The sequence below is a fragment of the Fringilla coelebs genome, assembly GCF_963513975.1.
Source record: "Fringilla coelebs genome assembly, chromosome: 1".
NCBI classification, from domain to species: domain Eukaryota; kingdom Metazoa; phylum Chordata; class Aves; order Passeriformes; family Fringillidae; genus Fringilla; species Fringilla coelebs.
The window spans coordinates 130699362-130722424 of record NC_140028.1 but is presented as its reverse complement, the minus strand read 5'-3'; the positions used below and the strand labels follow the sequence as shown (position 1 = coordinate 130722424).

Sequence of the window (23063 nt, the reverse complement as noted above, 5' to 3'; positions counted from 1 at the left end):
TGATTTCTCTGATACAGCACTGCAGCATCTTTCTTCAAGTGAAACAAGGAAATTGGCATTGGGTGTGTTTTAGGATAATGCCTTTTTATTCCTGCTTTACTTTAATCCTCAAAGTCTTGGCTTCAGAGGTCTACAGAACCTGACTGCATCCATCTATCAGTCCTCTCCTTGCCAAAAGTGTTGCCCTCCTTTTTAAAATATATTTCTTTTTTTAAATTATTTTTGGCATTTTTACCTTCACTGCTTTTGTCCCTTGAGCTTTCCTTTAATAAACATCTGCTAAAATTGCTTCAACCCTTTTTAATCTATCCTACTTTTTTTTTTGCTAGTTTTATTGCCATCTGTTTCCCCATGTTGCAGAATAGTGCAGAATGTTCTTGTCACATGTCAGTCCATTTAACTAAATAAGGGTTCCCAGTTTGTTATGGTTGTCCTATGGCATGCCCTGCCAAGTGGTAGGTCTCAATAACATGCTTTTGGGCAGGAGGCTACATAAGTGACTTGAATCACTGATTTGGAAGGTGAGTATCAAAGGTCTTCAAAAATTTCCTGTCTGCTCCGAGCACAGGGATGCACTGATCCACTGGGATCAACCTAATCCCCTGGGATGCCAGCCATTGAGTGGGTAGAAGGCAAGCAGGGGGTTTGACGGTGCCAGCTGTGCGGCGGGGAAGCAGCTGGAGCGCTGCTGGGGAGCAGCTGGCAGCACTGGGCAGGGACAGGGGCTGCAGAGCCAGGCAGGAGTGTAAGCACTTGTCTAGGTGCACTGGTTAGGGGAAGTGTCTCTGTACCTCCAGTATTGACTGATTATGAAATATGGAGCTAATGTTTTAATGACAAAATAACTAATGCAGAATGTAACTTATTTGGGACTGCAGTGAAATCAGTGGAGCAGTAGAAGATTTTCTCTGTATTTTTGGTGGCCTCAAAACATGCCATGGAAAAGTATTTTATGTACTTATACAACTAAACTGATTTAGCATTATGCAAATAGCATGGTGAAAAGCGTTTTAAAGACAAATAAATAAAAAAAGGTCTAAATTTTACATTTTTTACCTTTAAAGCACTATGATCCAGAATAGTTTTGACTGGGGGAAAAAAAGTTGAAAGTTTTGCTGGGTGGGGTAACAAATACTCTTATGCTGAAGTTTCAAGCCAGACTGCTAACCTCTTGAATGTTGAATCAGTTTTTGACAGTAATAGTTATCTCTGCAGAATTAAAATTTTCAACAAATGGGATATTTTAAATTCTGTAACTAGTTCATTCAGAAAGTGGAAGCTAGCTGGTAGCTGAAAATCAGGATGCTTTGTTCTCATCTTCAGAGTATCTGCAAATGTGAGCCTGGAGCGATGATGTGTACCAGTTCTTCAGTCACCAAAAAATAACAATGAGGAGCTTTTGGGATTTCTAATAACTGCAGACAATATTGTACTTGTTAAGAGATGAAATTTATTTTTGTGGGTTTTCCTGTCTACTATTCAAAATGTTTTATTTACTCAAACATCTTAATCCATTTTAGTTCCACTTTCCTTCTACGTGCTGCTTAAGACAAATGATATGGAAATAATTTCTAGTTATTAGACCTCAATTGCTCAGCTTTTAATAATAAAACATAAATTGAAAATATGAATACATATGTAACTGTTGAAGCTCATCATTGCACATTTCTTGCTTTAAAGAAATTGCAAACTTAATACAATACTTCCAGTTGGTCAAAACCAGCTCTTTTATTACCTGATGTAACTGATACTACATAGCCATTTAAGGAAAATCCTTTGGCACAAACTTACTATAAATTCTAAAATAAGTTTTTCTGCTTGATTAAAAGGGATTATTATAGTTAATTTTCTCTATGGAAATAAGAAGGACAAGCTTCTGTATCTGCCAGCGACTTTTTTGTTGAAGGTAAAAATTCCTATACAGAAACTGCGGGCTTAAATCTTTAAAACTAACAATATTCTGTAAATAAAGCTCTCGTTGAGGACTCACAGCTCATCAAAGAAGCCAGCAGCTGATGGATCTGAGAACAGGTCACCAAATTTGCATTTGGAGGTAATTTTCTTTTTATAGCACAAAGTAAAGAAAACCCTTTTAATGATATTCATTCAATGCTGCCATTTCTCATGACAGTCATGTACTTACTGCAAAATGTTTTCCCATTATGACCTTTTTTGCTTCTTATGTAGCTGTGTCTGATCTATGTTTCTGTTTGTGTAAAAACAAGAAACTCTACATGAATAAAAGCAATTTAAAAAAAGAAAACACAGCCCTCTTCTCCCTAAGAACTGAGTCTACCATGCAGGTTATATAAAATGTACCCTGATAAGTAAAGTCATGACTTTTATAGTTGTGAGGGAGGTGAAACAAAGCCTGGGGTCATATGTATTGGCTTTCCTAATTTGTCTTCTGAAACCTCATTACACTTTGCAAATTTATTGCCTGTATTAATGCTGATCCACTAATGCTAATTCTTGGGAGCTCAATGAAATGCATTTCTGCTGATTTCTGACTGTCATTAGTAACCATGAAAATGGTACTTCTATCTGGATTTGTCAGTGCCTTTTCTTTGGAGCCTTTTCCCTGCAGTTGCTACACATGAAGGTTAAGCTAAATTTTTGGTGACTTTAAGTCAGGCAATGTTCATGATCTGCTGAAAATTTTGGGAGAAAGGGCAATGTTAGTTCTGAGAGCAGATAGAATAAGTTTTTTTTTCACAATATGTTTAACATGAAATATAATAGAGGAATCAAGGTTGAAATGAGTTAAATTTAATTGACTGTGGGATGTAGGTTTATAGTGCTGAAGCTTGGGAGGCCATGCTTTAGAACTGCCTGCTCTAAAACTGTTTCAGAAGCATTTTGGTATCACACATGCAGAATGTGCTCAAGCACTTTTGGAGCTATGGTGGCTGGGTCAGTGAGCACAGGTGACACACAGTGTCAGGTGGTGTGGAACCAGGGCAGCATCAGCCTCTGAGCTGGCTGGGGCATGGTGGTCTGCAAATGTCCATGTGTCTGAGTCTGTAGGTGTGTCCACTTAGGGATACACTCGAGTAGGGATCCAGGAACTGTCATCTTAGACAGCACGAGCTCTAACATCATTATAGTGCAAGGATTTTGTATTTCCACGACTTCACAGCTCCTCAAAGTTTCTGGCAATGCAGCTCCTCTATGCACTGCCTGTCTCAGGTCCTTGCAGTCACCTGACTCCTCTCTTTCCCCAGATCCCACCACTCCACTCTTCTATACCACGTGTTCTTATCAGTTACAGGTGTGGCCTGTTAAGATCAGGCCTGCTTCTAATCATTAGTAATTGGTCCAGCTGCAACTCATTGGGGGATAAGATTACCTTTCATACCACCTTCATTTACCCACACTGTATTCTCCCACAAGGAACCTCATAGACTGAGTTAAATTTAAGAAGATGCTTTCCGTATTTTTGTTCTATGTTACAACCATGAAATTTTTCTGATACAAATTTTAAAAAAATTCCCTATATGAAATGTGTTTTTAAAATGCCTGCAAGGAGCCAAGACATTATGGAGATGAAGAACTGCTGACTGACCTTGCACTATGTGCAATGTCCACCCATTTCCATAATAGCATTACTTTCCCCATTAAGTTGAGTGAATTACAGCAGGTTTTGTTTGAAGTGTTTTCTCTAGTTGTGGCATGAGTAAATTCTATGGCTTTTAAAATATTGCTAGTGTACCGTAGCTGCTTTGCAATCAGTTGCAGTTCAGTGCTTACTAAGAAACATAATTTCTTTTTTAGAGGGAATGTTATGATAGAAGCAAATCTTAATGGATTGCAGTGAGTGAAGGCATTGCTTTTAGAAGGGAGATGTGAAAGGAGGTAGTAAAGATGACATGTTTATGGTATAGTGCACAATGCCTCAGGTCTAATTTTATTCCGTGTCTTTAATACTAATTGTTGATGTGGGTGTTAAGCCAAAGTAATAGTTTAATAGCAAACCTTAAAACCCTAAGGTTGTTCTATTGAGTGCAAGACATTAATGTGACATCGAAGGAAATCTTCTCATTGGAATTTGATAGCAGTATAACATTTGTATAAAAGGCCAGGACTAAATGAATCCATTAGATTTCACAGTAGTTTTAACCTCAGAGCCAACCTGTATTCAAATACTGTTTCTTCTAGCAGAGAAAGTGCTGTGATGCTTTTAGCAAGTTATTAAACATCTGAGCCTTAATTTTCCATCTGACAGAGAAAGAAATTAGTATTTTTCTCAGTGGATTTTGAAGGTTGATTTCTTAGCACATATTGAAGATATTCAGATGTTAGGGTGTTAGGGAGGATGGCCTTGAAAATACAAATATGAAGTCAGAAAAAGCTATTCAGTATTGCTTGCATTCCTTTGCTCCCATTGCAGAAAGAAGTTTAATCCTTTCTAATGTGTTTTTTGGATTCGTAAGGTTTTTTTAGCCTTTTGGTCAAAAACAATGAAATGAACCTTTGCCAAGACTAAAGTTTGGCACCTTCTTGTGAAAGAGTACTTTATTTCTGATGTTTTAAGTATAAAGGCCTTTATCAGACAGTCTAAGGAAAAGCCCTTTTTCTACTACTTGGTTCTGCTCTAAAGATACTTGTGGAGGATAGAATGTAAGAAAATAAAGATAGTACAGAAGGTGGTCTCACACCTGAGGAGTTGCAGCTGTACAAATCACCAAAGATGAGGAGCAGCCCTGCCCTTAATAGCCACAGCTGTGCCCAGTTAGAAGAGTGCCACAAAAGAGGGGGTTGGCTGGGTTAGGAGAGAGTTGGAGTTTGTTGGCTGTGCCGTGAAGGAGTCAGTGCTGTGGGGAACTGCCTGTGAGAAATCACTGAGAAGTTATGGAATTTTTGCAATATGATAACAACAGATACTTTATTATTGTAAACCCACATATTGCACTACAAATTAACAGGTAACAGTGTGCTGTCCTACCTTTTCCCTAGCTGTAATTGTTTACTTTAAGAGCAAGGGGAGTAGTCAAAATTTTTTATCATATTAGTATGTTATGTTGGACTTATGCTAAGCTTACATTAAAGTCTGGGTTGGTTCAGAAAGGATTTACATTAATTAAAGTATGCTAGTTATATATAGCTTGTGATTCAGGGAATGTGTGTGGCTCTTTAGATATAAATTCTTATGTGTTTATTTTGAGGTTTTTTTTGTTATTTTTTTCAGGGTTGGCTTTATTTTGTGGTGGCCTTTGTTTTCACACTGTGTGTGTATTAATGGTTCTGTTTCATGTATTTTCATGTATTCGCCTTTGCTAAAGGAAGAACTGGGTTTGTGTGTTTTTAACTTTATATAGTGAGGTGGGGTGTTTTTGTTGTCTGGTTTTAACTTGTGTTTTTAGAAATGTCCTCTTAAGTGTTTTGTTCCAGTACTAATAGACAGGCTTCCTTGTGCATTGTATGGAAATGGGTTCATACCTTTAATTGGTATTCATTTTTCATTACTTTAACTTCAGATTTTGGTTCAAGAACATCTGTTTGATAAGGGCAGGCTTAATGTTGTTTATATTACCTGGGTTTGAAATGAAAAGCAGCAATTAAAAAATGTAAATGAATATTTCTTGAAAATGACCTCAGGGATGCACTTGATCTGTGTGGTTTGCTACTGTTTATGCCATATTATGTAGTTTAATATTCAATGATAGCTTGCCCCCTGCCCTCTCAAAAGTTGAGCTTTGGGGGAATGGAGTTGGTAGAGTCAGAAGAGAGGCTAAAGTATTAATTAAGCACAAGCAAATCCCACATCCAAACCCCTTGAAGTTTGAGATCCTATAAAACAAAATACCAAATTGGAAACTTGCATTTCCCAGGCTGGTACATGCTCTCATGTACTAAACTCCCCCTGTCTTGTGAAAGAGTATTTCTTACTTCTTCATCTCCATTGAAATGGCTTGGGAAATAGCAGTGCTCTGGCCTGGCATGATCCTGGGAATGATGTGCCTGCAAAGACTGTTTCATTTCTTTAGTTCTTTAGTAAAGCATCTGCTACTAGCAGGGAAGAACAAGGATAAGTAAAGGATAGTCTAACTATTCCAGTATAGGACAAGAATTTATTTCAGACCTCTGTAAATACTACTGGCAGCTTTGCTGGTGATCATATTAATAAGAAGTCCTCAGTGAGCCAACATTATTAAGCAGTACTTTTTAAAGAGAGATTTTAATTGCTTGACCCCTAACTGCCAGCTGTTTTTGAAAAATACATGGTCAGTAAGGCCTATCAAAAAAAATGAGTCATTTTAGATTCAGTGCTTGCTTGAAGCAGAAGTAGCCCAGCCTAAAAATGAGTATAAACTTTTGAGGATAAGATGGAGGGCACCCTTTATTCTTTATGCTGAAAAAAAAATCCAAATTATTCTGCTCTGCATGTTCATGAAGGAGTACAGGTGCATCCCAGAGTCCATGTTGAGGCAGACAGAACTATTTTCCTCACTTGACAGTACATGCATTCTGCAAGCCACACTGTTTGCAGCATCACTTGGCAGATGCCAGTTTTCAGGAAAGTTTAGGTGGTGTAGGAATGATTGGTAATTTTAGAAATTATGCATCCTCATTTTCTCAAACACTTGAAGTTTGGAAAGGGCAAGACTTTTTAAATGCTTTTTTTTTCATTTTATGCAGCTTTTCATAAAATTGGCAGGCTGAAAATATTCTTAATTAATGCATATTGGAAGCCTCTTAAAGCAGAACTGGAATTTTCGAGAATTTCCTATTGTAAAAGCACACTGCAATTCCTTAATGGACCTGTGCTAAACTACCTGTGCATGTGCTAAAGCACAAAAAGGAGCATCTGGAAAGGGACAGTCAGAGTGCTCCTGGACATATCCCCTCAGGATTCAAGCCAAAACCTGAGGTGTCTGGAGACTATGAGGGCAGGGATACTGGTTTTCCCCTGAATATATTCAGTGCTTATGATATATGAAACGTAGAATATGAAAAATCCCCCAAGAGAAAGGAGCCTAATAAGGAATTTGGAGGAGTCAGGAAGATATTGGAAAAGCACCTTGGGGTCTATGGGTGTGTGTGGAGGGTGAAAGCATGAGTGGGCATGGAGGGCTAGGAGCAATGGCAGAATCAGAAGCAAATTTTAGGGAGATGGGCAGGAGTCCGGGACTGTGGGAGAAGATGATCTCTAACATTTGGAGGTCCTTTAGGGATTTAGATCTCTCTGTGGAGTCCTCAGTCTCCCTGTTCTGTTTCAGCAAATAGGTGTGAGACTGACTGATATGCAGAACTTAGACACAGCTGATTTTGGGATGGAAGCTGTTACTGCTGTCACTGTTTAAACTTAATTACAGAAGCCTGTGATCTAGTCCTCCTGTTAAAATATAGGTGAGAGAGATGGATATTGTCAGGTATTTTAGAGGAAGAAATAATGTTACATACAATAGGTTTGAACCTAGATGCCTGGTTAAAATTTACCTTTAACTTTGAAGCTGTTTATTGCATTTATTTTAATGGGGTTTCAGTGTTGCCATTCCTGCCAAATTAATTGAGAGTCTTATAAACTTTGTACTGTTCTCAAATGTTTAGAATTGTCATGTGTGACAATCTTAGCATTGATAAGAGAGATAAAATCCAAGTGTGTACTGAAGACCTACATAAAATTTAATCAGAAGTGTTGAGCATGTCATGTAAACTACAATACAAGTTTTTGGTCTTTGTTTGACCAAGTAGGCAACAAGACCCTAGGGGCCTCAACACATGAGTTGGTTCTGTGCTGCTGGTACTAGCCTTCAGAGAAATTGGGAAAGGTGGTGTCCCCCTTCCCAGACTTGTGAAAACTGTGATAAAACCAATTAGCCATCTGTGCATGCATGGTAATTGGTGGTTCGTGCAGTCATGGGTGGTTAAAGAACAACCAGGCTTTTGTATGTTTATCTCCCAACATACTGGTTGCACACAGGTTAATGAGACTCCCCAGGAATATAAACACCCCAGGTCTAAGTGTAGAGCATGAGATGTGTTTTTATTGCAACATTTCAAATAGAAACTCTTTATTTTGGAAGCATCAGATCTGTGTTTGGTGTATGAAATTCAAAGGCAGCCATAAGACATTTTAAAGTTATCTTTTCTTGGGTTTTTGGTACCGCTGTGGCTTCCAGTGGAATCTTTCTTTGAATTCTTCTTGTCTGAATTTTTATTGCTGTTGTAATTTTTTCTGCTAGTACTGTCTTTTTAAATTTTAAGTTATTTCTGCCACCTTTCCTGAGGATAGATATTCCATTAGACTTATAAGCCCTCAATATTATAAGTTTTAGAAGAATTTAAGGATTTTTTTCAGTAATTTTTGTTTAAAATTGTCAGACAGCATCCATAATTTTATGCTGGAGTACCTTGTGCATGAGGGCTCTTCCACTTCTGTTGGGAATCATACCTCAAAAGAGGTGTTCTGCAGCATTTACATTTCTGAGGCCTGCAAACCTTTCCTCAGTTAAACTTTAGGTTGCAGTTTGTCCTTGAAACACTCTAGGGGAATCATAATTTATATATTATCATTCTTCTCCTATTTTAAACTTCTTTTTCCATTTGCTATTCATAATTAAATGCACTATTGGTTTTTATGATAAAACTTTTGTTTTGCTCCTGATGCTATAAGGGGTTTTGTGGGGAAAAAAAAAATTACTTCTCTATTAAGAGTCTGGTAGAGTGAAGGCCTGTTTTAATGACTAAGCTGCTAGGGCAATACTAATTTTATTTTTAAGTATCAATTAAGAAGACATTGTTTGAAAGAACAACAGAATAATCAAGCATTAGTGACTCTGCTTCTTACAAGAAGTTTCTAAGACAGTGTGTTCACTGCTACATAGTTTGGTCCATGAGCCATATGGCTCATGTCTCATTTTTTGAGAATTTGTTTTTTTTAATAGAAAAAAAAGGTAAGAGTACATTATTATCATTGCATGTAGATAGTCATGGGACACCTTAGATTGTGAGAATTATTGCTTCAAGGGGATTTGACTTTGAAAATTATTCTTACTGTACCATAAAATATAGTAATCTTCTGCTAAATCAGTCACAAATTAAATATAGCACCAGGTTTGGGGTTTTAGTCCCCCCAGAAGATTTTACAACTGAGTTTAGTGCATCCATGAATGGAAGAGAGAACTGGTGGATGCCATGGGGAGGCTGCTCATGATATCTTTGGAAGGTCATGACAATCAGTCCAAGAGACTGGAAGAAAGCAAACATCATCCAGACTTTTGGAAGGGTGGCGAGGAGGATGCAGCGAAATACCAGCCAGTCAACCTTGCCTCAGTCCCTGGAAAGCTGATTAACCTCTCATTTTGGAGGCCATCTCTACCCAAATTTCTCTCCCTGTTTGGAACACACCCCTCCCACATCTCAGTACTACAGAGAGCTCTTATGCAAAACTAAATTAAGTGTTTTGTAGAGTTTTTGGTTTGAAACATTGTGCAGTAAGTCCTGTAGTGGTGATTTAAGTGGAAAATGATGTCCATTCGCAGCCTGTCAGTTCTATGGAATCATTCCCCTTGTTTGTCATAGAGCTTAATTTTTCCCTTTACTCATGGAATAGGATTCTTCAGCTTGATACAAGAGAGATAGATATAAACTAGATAAATTAATCAATATATTTTTTTCTGTGTCATTTGACCAAAAGAAGTTTCATTTGAATTTAGTAGGCTGAAATAGCATGTTTTCTTTAAAATTTCCTTTCAAAAAATTTATGAAAATACAAAACAAGATAAGGAATAGTCTTTTCACCCTCTGAAATCAATATTTTTCTTCTTTTAAAATTATTAAAACTTTGGAGGCTTTTTGAATTTTTTTAATAGGTCACATATTTGCTCTTGAATAAATCTCTCGATGTATAAATCTGTCCCAGCCCTCTGCAGCCACTGTGCTCCATCACGTGAAAATCCATGTTCTTCTACTTAATAAGATCATAGGACAGTAGGAAGTATATTTTAGAACATACTGTGATGGGGTTCAGCTCTAGAGGTATAGAAAGAGATAGTCTGGGGAGGGAGAAAACCTCTTAGGTGAAATACTCTGTGGGGATGGGTGCTCTGTGAACATTTAAGCTGCAGCAGCTTTGCCACCACTAACTGTATTTTATAGAAGTATTTTTAATAGTATGTGGAAGAGGCTTTTTTTCTCTTGTCCTTTCTGAAGTTTTTTATCTTCAGCAGTTCACTCCTCCTGAGATTCTTTCTATTTCTCACCTAAGAAGTCCTGGGAAAAATAGATAAGCTGCTCAACATGCATTAAAGCTTTATCAGTTTCTGGACTGAAGTGCCCTTCGGTGAGAATGCCCAGGTGAATGCAACCCTCTTGTCTGAATTACTGAGATAAAAGAGGACAAGAAAAGCAGTCTGCAAGGGGGTTGTGACCCAGACTGTAAAGGGTTTTACAGGTCAAAACCAACCCTTTGTATTTAACCAAGGAACAATATTAGTACGATGCCTGCACTTCTGGTGCTTGTTTCCTGGCACTACTTGACTCAGCATTGCAGCACTCTGAGATTTGACATTCTTTTTTGCTGGTCATGGTTCTGTGCCAGTTTGATTAGTAAAGAACAAAAGTACAAGTGACTGCAGTGAAACCCTTGTCCATGAGGCAGTGCTGCCTTCTAGGCAAATAGGGCTGGAAGGAGGGGAGGTGATTCTTACAGCTGCTTCTCATATTTTATCATGAGAACCAAAAATTTTCTTAATTCAGGGTTTACTTGAGTGTTTCTATTTAGGTTGTCAACCACTTGTTTAATCTCATGTCATGCCCCCATCTAGCCCAGTGTTTTGCTATCATTGGATTTTCCAGTCATTGTGGTTTGTGTGGTGATGATACATCTGTCACGTGTGCTGACAGATGTATCATGTATGCCATGCAGGACCAGTAAAATAGCCATTTTTGAGACTTAGAGGGGAATAGCAACTAACCCTCCAGGTAGGAAAGGCATGGAAGAGGGATGAAAAAATGATGTATTAAAAGCAGCTATTTAGTCAAACTGCCAAAAGTTTTGCTGTCTGCAGGGATTTTGCAATGTAGACTATTTGGGTGATAAAATGATAGTGATATTTCATGCTGATATGTATAAAGCAATGCATATGAAGAAGTTAACTGCAGCTATGCATGTGTAATGGTGAGTCTAAACAAATTACATTATTCTGGATAAGAATTGTAGGGTCATGGGACGATTGTGTGAAGATAGTGGTTAGGTGCCAAGCAGTACTCTGAAAAACAGGTAAACCTTCAGAAACAAATAGGAAAAGAAAGGAAAACAAATTTACTTCATGACAGATATGGTTGAAGGAATACTGTTTTTATAAATACATTAAATATTAAGCCTTATAAAACAGAAATGACACAGTACATGGTCTTTCTGTGCTGGGACCCCAGAGCCGGGTGCCGTGTTCAGGTGGGGTCTCTCTCCCCAGAGCAGAGCAGAGGGACAAAACCTCCCTGCCCTGCTGCCCAGGCTGCCCTTGGTGCAGCCCAGGACACGTTTGGCTCTCTGGGCTGTGAGTGCTCGTGGCTGGGTCGTGTCCAGCCTCTCACCCAGCAGCACCCCCAGGTCCTTCTGGACAGGGCTGCTCTCAATCCCTTCATCCCCAGCCTGTGTGGATACTGGGGGTTCCCCCAGCCCAGGTGCAGCACCTTGCACTTGGTCTTGTTGAACCTCATGAGATTCCCATGGGCCACTTCTCGAGCTTGTCCGGGTCCCTCTGGATGGCATCCTGTCCTCCAGGTGTGTCAGCTGCACCATTCAGCTTGGTGTCATCAGCAAATTTGCCAAGGGTGCACTTGATCCCTTCATCTGTGTCAGTAGTGAAGATACCAAATAACACTGGTCCCAGTATGGACCCAAAGCCTTTTATGGGAGTATCTCAAAGTGAAAATGAAGGGAGGCTAAACTCCAGTGCTTTCAAAGAAGATGAGAACTTTGGTGCGTCACATATTTAAACTTAAGAAAGAGATGAACGTGAACTTATCATTTTGTATTAAGCTTTAATTCATTTCTAGAAAGTGTTTTTAATCCTAGCTAAAATACTGTAGATGACTTTGAAATAGGGTATCACTGAGCTTTGTCCCTCTAGGGGATCCACTGTAGCAATATATGTAACTCAAAAATCAAACATTTTCAGACATTCATCCCTGGAATTTATACTGGTAGATATTAAAACTTGTTATTTCTTTATAATTGTATCTAAAGAAAAACTTTGTAAAGTCTGTCTTTAGTATTCATCATTAAAATTTGCATCACAGAAATATTACTATCCTTTTTCTGGTGTGGTTTTGATTTGTGTTTTTTTTTTGTTTTGGGGGTTTTTTTGGGTTTTTTTGTTTGTTTTGTTTGTTTGCTTTTTGGTTTTTTTTTTTTTTGGATTGCAAACATGAGTATTATCAGCTCTCTGGGTTACGTTGTGGGGTATAACCAAACTGTCTTCTACTCCCATCTATGTTACTCCTGATGAACTCTTAGCAGTGGGTTGTTTGCAGCAGCTGCCCAGTGCACACCCAGCCCTAAGGCTGCAAGCTGGTGTTTGATAAGGGAAAGAGGCAAACCCTTGGGAGCAAGCTTGTGTTTCTTTGTCTCACAAATTGACTCAGCTGTGGTAATTATACCCAGCCCAAGGAGGTCATCTCTGCCAGTGGGCCATACAGCCCCACTGGACAGCTGTATCCACCTAGGCCATCAAGGACTTCCCAAAATATCCTATGACTTACAGGATTACATCATTCCATTGTGAAATTCCCCACTCTGGGGAGGGGCTGTGTGTTCCTGCCAGAATCTGACCATATGTAAACTGGGCACTTTAGGGACTTGGGACACCTCAGAAGAAGCTAATCCTGGGCATGCCCACTCCCCTGGGCTACATGCTGGGGCTGGGCTGCAGAGACACAGGTTTCACTGCCCACTCTGACATCAGCCCTCCTTGTGGTGCCCAGGACCCCATGGATGACCAACATGCACTGCTGGGGAAGAGAATTGTGGGGGGGACCAGATGAAGCAGAACCAGACAGCAGATGATGAAGATGAGAGCTTGAATCACCAATTATGATGATTTCAATGGCTACACTGGGAGCCTGTTCTCAAGTTGCCCCTATGAAGAAGGTGATGAGGAAACAGATGCTATTTATGAGGCTTTGGAGAGGAGAATGGATGAAGGCAGAAAAGAGAGAAGGGAACAAGAAAAGGAGGAAATAGGAAAATACCATATGGAACAACCTAAAATTCAGCAGCAGTTCTCAGACTTGAAACAGAAGTTAGCAGAGGTTACTGAGCAGTAGTGGCTGAGTATTCCAGAGGTTGGTGATGTCAGGAGCAAACATCAGAGGAATCCTTGGTATGAGAAGCTGACTCCTGTCCCTGGCAGCTTCTTTGCAAACCATTTCCAGTCAGGAGAGAATCACACTTCCATGGACCCAAGCCAGACACAGTTTGGTGGATTGAATACTCCATATCTAGGGGAGATGTATATGCCATAGCCAGGAGGAATGGCACCAGGCTTGATGACACTTGGGACAGGTGAATTGGAGATGAAGATTGGCCAGGAGCACCTCAATGGATATGAGGCTAGGCCAGGTGTCAGATTCTGTGAGTGGCCAGACTGTAGTGAGCCTGAAAGGATATTTGACAGACTTGAATTCCATGGCTCCCACACATGGAGGAGATATTGATGAAATGAAAAAAAAGCCTGTCTATTCCTGAAATCCGTCAAAGAGACAAGTCCTCATCGTCCACCAGCCTGGATAGCATGAGCCCAGCTGGAGGAGGTCACTGGGAAAATCCAGATGGCCTGAAACCACATCTTGAAAGGAACAGAGATGTGTCTGAAGACTAAAGATATTTGGTTGGAAGCTGCTTGGCTTCAGCCTAGAGATACAGCCAAGGCTGTTGTGGCCCAGGCTGTCTGGCACCTCCACAGTCTTTCTGGATTTATATCAGAGCAGCAGAGCTGGAGATGGATATCTGTGACAAGAAATGTGTCACTAGGAAAGCCCTTGAGCATGTTCCAAACTTGCTGCATTTGTGGAAAACAGCTATGGAGCTGGAGCAACCTGAGGATGCCAGGGTCATGCTGAGCAGGGCTGTGGAGTGCTGTCCAATCCAACCAGTGCTGAACATGGCTGGCAAGGCTGGAGACATGAGAATGCTCATAAAGTCCTTAACAAAGCCCAGGGGAATATTCTGATGGATTGCCCCTTCTGGATTACTGCTGCCGAAGTGGAGGAAGCCAATGGAAACACCCAGATGGTGAAGAAAGCCACTAAGAGAGCCATCAGGTCCAACAGTGTGGAACTCTGCAGGGAGCACCAGATACAAGATGCTGGGCAATGTGATTAAGCTGGAAGTGTGTCCTTGTGCCACACAAGTGTGTCCACATGTGAACTGTGATTGGGATTGAAGAAGATGATCAAAACCAACCTGGATGGAAAATGGAAATGCAAACAGTTGTGTTGCTCACAGTGCTCTGGAGCGTGCCTGAGCCATTAATGCCTATTCCTTGCAAGTTTTCCCAAACAAGAAGAATGTGTGGCTGCAAACAGCCTACTTTGAAAAGAACCATGGGAGCAGAGAATCCTTGGAGACTTGTTTGCAGAGAGCTGTTGCTCACTGTCCCAAAGCAGAAGTGCTGTGGCTCACAGGAGCTAAATCCAAGTGGCTGGCAGGAGATGTGCCAGCAGCCAGGAGAATCTTGGCCCTTGGTTTTCCAGGGCAACCCCAACAGTGAGGACATCTGGCTGGCTGCCATGGAGCTTGAGTCAGAGAACAGTGAATATGAAAGAGCAAGGAGGCAAAGGCTCACAGCAGTGCCCCCACAGCAAGGGTCTCCATGAAATCTGTGAAGTTGGAATGGGTGCTTGGGAACATTGCTGCAGCCCAGGAGTTCTGTGAGGAAGCCTTGAAGCACTCAGAGGACTTCCCCAAACTGTGGATTATGAAAGGACAAATAGAGGGACAAAAAGAGCTCGTAGAGAAACTATGGGAGGTTTTGTAATTCAAACTGTATATGGAATCAGTCCCTCAACACACAAAATCTCTTAATTGTCTTAAAAGTTGCAAAACTAATTGGCACTATGTTGCATGGTATTTTGTTTCAGACAGTGACTTTTTAAGTGAAGTTCCACCATGCCAGAGAATGCATTGGTTATAGTGCAATTGTTGGTATTGCAAAGCAATTTTAACAGCATGTTGTACTTGGAATAACTTGTCATGCATTCTGTTGTGCAATATTACCACTGCTTCACTTGCCATCTCAGGATAAAAATAATTTTCTTTGCATTCAATGAATTTGTATCATTGCTGGATTGTTTTATTAGGTTGTGTCTTCTGGGACTTCATGTATTCTAAAGCAAACTCAAAATTCTCAATTTAAGGAAGGGGGTTGTATTTTATGGTCACCTGTGATAGCAAGGATATGAACTGTGGTTTGACAGATGTTCCATCCAGCACTCAGTTTCTGCACACAACTTCTTAACTGTCTTGTTAAATAATTTCATAATGAAGAGTTATCAGTGGCTTGTGAAGTGGCTGGCTAGATGTCTATATGGCTCTCACAAGTGAGTAAATTTTCAGAAGTGTTCATTTTTTCCTTGTATATTGAGTCTGCAGTTGTCAAAATGGAAAGGTTTGTGTTGAGAAGCAGTGGCTCTCCTTAGCCATGCCTTTTCTTCTATGAAGAGAAAATGGGCTTATATGGTTGTATGAAACTTTTACAAATTACTGCATTTGGTTATTACTCCTTGAAGAGGAGGGAAGTATTAGCTGCCTTTCTCCCTTGCTCCCTGTCTCCCATCCTCTCAGATGACTCAGTGCAGACTAATGGAAATGGGATATTACTTTCAAGTTCCTTTTATTAGTCTTTAGTATGACCAGACAGAACAGAAGTAACTACTGGCATTTTTTTTACTCTGCCATATTACTAAATGATGGTTTGCATTTTTAGTTAATTGACCATGAGAGCTGTGACACTGTGCAAATTCTCTGGTTTAAGTGTAGCAATTTGCTATTATCTTGAAAAGCTCCAAAGATATCTCCTTATAGGTGAAGAACTGCTCCCAAGTGCTACATAGCATTTTGCAATCTGCCCTGGGATGAAACTGTTGGCAGGACTTAAAGTACTGATAATGTGAAACTTGTACTTGCAGCTGGCTTCCAGGGAGAGTTTTAAAATCCAAACTCCATTGCTATTTGACTTTTTTTTTTAGTTATTGTATTTAAACTTTTTTTTAGATTAGTTACTCTCCCACCCTCTTGGGAGAAACCCAATTCCTGCTACCAGGGTCTTTGTGTGTTCTATCAACTCCATTCTTAATTGTAGATAGCCTTTGCCTTCCAGCCAGGTTCCCCCAACCCTCTCTGTGGTACCATGGGCAGCCACAGAGCATGTATTTGTGCCAAGTTTTGTTCAACCACAGTCTGCAAATGGTGTTGGGAGTAGGTAAAGGAATGGGGCTAGCAGAGGAGAAAGACAGGAGATAAGAATAGTAAGGGAGTCAAGCAAAAATGCTGGGAAGCCTACATGGATGAACAAAGTCTTCCTAACAAGACTCAACGTGAAAAGGAATTATATAGAAGGTGGAATTGAGAACAAGTAATGGAGAAGGAATACAGATGTGTCTTCCAAGCATGCACTTACAAAAGACAAATTCCACATAGAGTTGGATCTTTTGAGGAAGGACAAAGACAAAGGCAACAAGAAGGGCTTTAATGCAATAAATAGAATTTTTCATTTTTTTCAGTACAGTAAAAACAATTAACTTTTAATTATGGGAGGTTTGTGTGAGTTGTATCTCACTGCAGAAAGGCCACGCAGAGAGAGATTTAGACAAAGACCCCTTGGCAATGACCAGCTGTATGCAGTCTAACAGGGGTGAGTGCCAGGTTTTGCACCTGGAGTGGGTCAGCCAAGTATGGACAGACTGGAGAATGACTGGAAAGTAGCCCTGCAGGAAGGGACATGGGAGTCCTGGTCAATGGTGAGTTGAATATGAATGAGCCATGCCCTGGCAGGCAGAAGGGCCCTCCCTGTCCTGGGGGACATCAGGCCCAGCATTGCCAGCAGGGCAAGGGATGGGATTGTCCTGCTCTGCTCTCACCTCGAGTGCTGGGGGCAGTTCTGGGTGCCACAGTGTAAGAAGGACATAAAGGTATTAGAGAATGTCCAAAGAGGACTGCAGAGATGGTGAATGACCATCCGGGGGAAGCCGTGTGCAGAGTGGCTGAGGTCACTTGGTCTGTTGAGCCTGGAGAAGGGACTGAGGGGAGACCTCACTGCAGTCTGCAACTTCCTCAAAAGAGGAAGCTGAAGGGCAGGTGCTGATCTTTTCTCTGTGGTGACCCATGACAGGACCCAAAAGAAGGGCATTAAGCTGTGTTGGAGGGGTTTCAGTTCAATATCATGGAAAGGTTCTTCACCCAGAGGGTGGCTGGGCACTGGAACAGATCCCCAGGGAAGTGTCCACAGCACCAGCCTGGCAGAGTCCAAGGAGCATTTGGACAACACTCTCAGACACATGGTGTGATTCTGGGGATGGTCTTGTGCAGGGCGAGGAGTTGGACTTCAGTGATCCTGGTGGGTCCTTTCCAACTCAGCATATTCTGTGATTCTATAACTTTGTAGGATGTTTGACTTTCCCTTGGCCCAATAACATCTTTGCTCCTGGAATTCAGTTCCCTGTTTTTCTGGCTTGCCTTTTTTGTCTGCTCTGTTTCCTCTTTCCATGACTGTCCACCACTTTTCCCTTAACAGCGTGCCTGTCTTTTGGCACATATTGGTCTCTGCAGGTGCTTACTCGCTGTCTTTTTTTTTTTTTTCTGAGTATCCTTCTGTCCTGTTCTCCCTTAGCCTCAGACAAATTTATTGTTGACAGAATAAGACCAAGAATTGTAAACATAGTGAAAGTATTTTCTCATAATTTCAACTGGAAGCACTTATTCATGCTTTCTTCTGGGCCTCACACTTGAGAGAGAGGAGAAGAAAACTGTTCAAGAGACTGGAAGTTGTATTTTTTCAGGAGATCTAAAGCTGCCTATCTGGTTAGAAACCAAGTTGAGAAACTGAGAAGTCTGGAGATGCCCTGTGACTAAGGTTGGGAAAAGGAGAGGAAAAGATAACAACTGCTACGTAATTTTGGAATCGTCTTACAGGATTTGCTTATGCCATTCAGTTTTATATGTTACTGGAGCCACTGATGCTAGGTTCAGGGGTGAGCAAGTATGTTAACCTGTGTAAGTCTTGGTGACTATGGTGTCAAACTCAAATGAGTTGAGTTTGAGCACACTCTGCTTTCTTCAGAGTGGAGCTCTACAGGGGAGCCTGTTTCCAATGGTTCTGGGATGAGGGTCACTGGAGCTGCCCAGGGTGTGAGCCAGGGCTGTGTTTTGCCTGCTAGTTCATTGTAGCTCATCATTTCATTACAAAAATGAAAAATATTTCAGGATGTTGAAGATGTCATCTCAGCTGAGCTGCATTCTTCTCCTCCTGAAGGTTTCACTGATGTACACATTAGTATTCCCTGTCCTAGTATAGTCTGCCCAGTGCTCCCCCAACCCCAGGAGATTTCTGGGGAGCCAGGAGCCATCTGAAGCACAGGCCAGCAGGGGTTGCTGTAGGAGTAGGAGATGGAGAAGATGCACTGCCTCCTTTTTGGAGAAGCTCTCTCTGAGGGTTTGCCAGGGTTTGCTCCTGCTGCCCTTTTTTCCCTCCTACCACACTCAAGCTTTCTTGGGCTGAGTAGTGGATTCCCAGCACGGAGTAGGTGTCTATTGCTTACTCACAGCTTTGTGTATTTTGTACATACATAAATTAAATAGTAAGTTTCATCCTTAAAATGCTGAAACTAACTTGAGAGTTCATATTTTTACCCAATAAATTTTAAATACTTTTTAATATTTATTGTTTATGTAAAAGTGGATAGTGATATTCATAGTGCTTGTTTCCAGGAGCCCATAGATTATTTCAATAATGTCATTTTGTCACTCTAGAACTTGCTGATATCTTTCGGGGCTGGGACAGAATTGAATTGGGAGTGATTAGTTTCATCCTTTTATTGAATGTTGAGTTTTCCCCCTTAATTCCTGTGAAATCACCATTAGCTATTTTGGCTGCAGTTCTGTGTTGGGTTGAGGCAGTGCTACACTGTAAATCAATATCTTTTCAAAAAGACTGCTGTAAATTGCCTAGATAGCATATGCATGGTTACTTTGGCTGCAATGCTGCTGCAGAGCCTGGATACTCTGCCTTTCTGGGAACTCCACAGGCAAGTCCATCATATATTTAAAAAAAAAAAATCTTTTTAGAAAGAGCATAGTCTTGCTGATGAAATTTAGACAGAGAAATATTGTGCCCTCGGTGCTCATCTGTACCTTTTATATTCTACTCCACTGGGATTACCCTGTCTTGAGGGATTTCTTTGTTTGCTGCTTCAGATTTCCCCCTTTCTTAGCTGTAGTACAGCCGTACCATTTCAGCTTGCTAGTGCAGAAAGATGTTGTGAATTCAGTTGCTGAATGAGCCCGGCCTGACTGCAAACACTAACATTGCTAGAGAGATGCCAAAGAGTTGCAGGTGAATCTGACCTGATCTGGGCAACAGCAAAACGGTAAGATGGGGCTTGTTTAAATCTCTGGGATTAATTGGGTCCTGGGGTTTCCTGTTTCAACCTGAAGCCTAGTTATCACATGCTTCCAACTTGAGCAGGATTCATTCTGTGCATGTCAGGGTGGGTTTTCACGGGAATGCTTAACATCCAGGCAGAGGGAGGCGGTGGGAAGCTGGGAACGCCACATGAGACCTCTCGGCAGCCACCCTGGTGAGATTCCCCAGCAGTACAGCCTGCGGTTTGTAAATACCAGGGAAAAGGTAGGGGAAGGCTTAAAAGCACTGCTTTTCTTTCTCGGTACAGCTTTGTATCTCTCTCTCTGGCAGCCTTATTTATAATTGTATTAAGAGGATAGTATGGGCAATTTTTTCCGATACATGCTTGGCTGAACGCCCTCTGGGATGAGTGAGTGAAGGACGTGATCAGCCACTTTTTCATCTCTGCTAACAAGTCTGTGCATCTTGCTGTATCTGAATAAATGTCTGTAACAGTTACAGATTTGCTGGGTGGCAGAAGATAAAATTAAAATGGTCCTTTATAGAAACATACTATGTCATGGATGTCAGAATATTTTTTTGCCTTGTTAACCTCTGTCATGATTTTATTCCTCTTGCACGCTGTCTTTATTTGATATAACAAAAAGTGAGGTAGTCTTTTTAGGTAGTCGTTCTTGAATGCTTATGTAGGAGTGTGTTGACAGCGGTTTGGATCTTAGCGGAATATTACAACATAAGAAAGCTTAGGGCAGCAGCATGTTCAGGGAAAGAGAGGAAGAAAAGAGCAGCAGTTACCATTAGTACAAGACAGATTAAAATGTGACCATATTATGGAATTATTAGAATTATTTCTGATGACTTATCTGACAGCTAGTGTGTTTCAGTTGTAGATCAAGCCATAGAAAACTCACTCCCAACAGAAATCCATTGGAGCTAAACAAAAAAATCGTATTTCACCATATGTTCTACTATTTAAAGGAAATGAACTGTGGTAGTAATGGTGGAGTGATGAGAGATGGTTTTTGCTTTTACTAGTTAAGGACAAAAGCAAAGGGGCTTTTTTCTAGAGAAGAATGCTTATCTTTATACAGCATGTGAATTATACTCAAAGAGATCAGTTGTATATCAGTGTGGGATCAAATAACTAGTTTGACAGGGATTCATGTTTTCTTTTTCTGTACTTGCTAATTAGAGGATTCTCCTTCTTTGTCACTGAATATGATTAAGGGGTAAAGATTCAGTCCTACATAAATTATTTTATGAAGGTTTCGTTATTATTTTGCTGGACTTCCTTCTTTAAAATGCTGTATATACTGCAATGTAAGTGATGTGAGGTGGTCAGTTTCACCCTATATACAACCTTAATATACACAGTTTTTTCTCAGGAAGTAGAGATGCCTCTTTTTGTTGTTGTTGAGAATTACCCATAATGTTTCTATTGAAAGAGTTATTTCACTTATATTATTCTTTTGTGATTTTTGGAAGCTTTTCTTTGCTTATATTGTCATGTCTATTAATGAATTGCAAATCATTGTTTAATGCACAGAAGTAATCCAACCACTTGTGTTTGCCCACATATTGTACAACGAGTGGAAGTCCAGGCATGAGGGATTTTTTTAAAGCAAATTTTAAATTGTGTTTTTCTCTTAGTGTTATCTTTTCATCTACTTATATGTGTGAAATTTGTTGCTTCCATCATCCTTCTAGAAGTGTTTCTTCTCCCTGAGCCTAAAGTCATAATATCTGTTTACTGTGTTACTACTGTCTCTGGGTTCTCGTGTTTTGGTTTTCTGAGCTTAAGAAAAGAATAATGTTTTGGACATATTTTATTGAGAAATAATATTCCCGGTGGCTATACTTAGTTAAACACAGATCTCAAATTAACTAGCTGGAAAACTTAAAATGTGGAAAATGTGGCCAAAACTTGGGAACACAGATGGGAAAGGGAAGAAATACATGTTTAATAGGCAGTTATTGCCAAGTGCTCTGTGAGTATAAAGAACCTTGTGTGAATCAGTTTTGTAGTGAGGCTGGGTCTGTTACAGCAGGAAATAAGGGATTACCTGAGGAGTGGGTGTTTTCCATAGTCTCCTTAGTGACCCTGACTCCAGGAAGAAAGAAATTCAAAGAGTTGTAGCTGATCTGACAAAAATATCATCAAGATCTCATCTAAGTGCGAGGTTGGCCAGCCATTGATGTCCTATAGCAAAAATGGTCGCCCATAAGTTTTTTCCTTTATTTTTGTTATTTTGCTGTGTAAATCTTAAACAAAACTAGTACCGAAATTCTCTAAAACCCAGTCTGCTCCAGCAGGTTTTGACATTTTCCCCTGGCACTGTTAGCATTGGTGGGCTGTTTGGAGGGTTGAGCAGGTGCTCTGTCTGTCTCAGACAGGCAGTTCTTTTCCTCCCAGAGCCCTCACAGATGAGAACATGGGTAGAGCCACGGAGGGGCTGTGATTAGGCTCAAGAGCAAGGGTGCCTGGCTGGTCCCACAGGGCAGCTCTGCTGGGCTCCAGCTGTGGAGGGAAGGGGTGAGGGATTATTTTGTTTGTGAAGGAAAATCTTTGAACAGTGCCAGCTTCCACTGGGCATTTGTCCCTGCAGATTTCAGTAGCTGCTCTGGGTGGGTCTTTGGGGTCAGCAGGAGTTTGCTGGGGTGAGAGTGTGTGTGAGTACTCAGCCTGGGGCAGGTGAGAATTTGGGCTGTCATGTTCAGCAACTTTAGTAGAGATAGATGTGAGTGCAGATGTGCCCCTTAAAGGTCACAGGAACTGCTGAGCAGATCCAGACAGCTCTGTTGGGGTTATTTCCCCTTTGAAGTCCCAGAAAGGCAAAAATACTCAGCTGTCAGGGAATGCTGGGCATGGTTTGTAAATTGGGTTTGATAATACTAGCCTTAAAATGTTGCTAAGTGTTTCAGGTATTGCTACAATGATAATTACAGTTTGCAATCCCTGTTGAAATGAATAGGAGTATCCTAGCATATATTACCTGAAGCAACAGAGAGCCTGTGCAATATCATTTCTCCAAAACCTGTTTCTGAACTAAAGAAAAGACTAGCTGGTGTTCTTAGTTTGGGAAGAAGAGGTTAATTACTATTTTTTGAACTTGTTCTCTTAGGCTCATGCTGGCTTCCAGAATATTTAAGTTTTTTCTTCTGCTGCCAGGTTGGAAGGAGTGTACTGATCATGTTAAGAATCTGACTCTTAAGGACTTCATTTTTCTTAATACTGTTATTGTAATGTTAATGTCAGGACAAGTTCTCCCAATAGCAACTCCATCAGTCCTTAAGTGCTCCTTCCACCCACATGGTGGCTTCTGTGTTTTGGTATGGTTCAGTGAATACCTTTCTGTGAACCCTTTTTGCTTTTGGCATGAGTATATTGTATATGGTTACAATCATTGATTATATGCATCTCTTTGTGTGGCATATTTTTCACTGATGTGTTTAATTCCACTCCCTAATATAAACCTA

At 40.6% G+C, this 23063-nt stretch overlaps 1 protein-coding gene and 1 pseudogene across 3 annotated transcripts in view; both read left to right on the top strand.

Annotated features, from left to right (window-relative positions):
• CDK14 (cyclin dependent kinase 14) overlaps window positions 1-23063 on the top strand; it is a 310575-nt gene that overhangs the window by 47475 nt on the left and 240037 nt on the right. The gene's annotated exons all lie outside the window — the stretch shown is intronic.
• LOC311158613 (pre-mRNA-processing factor 6-like) lies at window positions 9139-14984 on the top strand (annotated as a pseudogene). Its single transcript has 2 exons — window positions 9139-9366; window positions 12802-14984. The product of its transcript is annotated as a pre-mRNA-processing factor 6-like (transcript).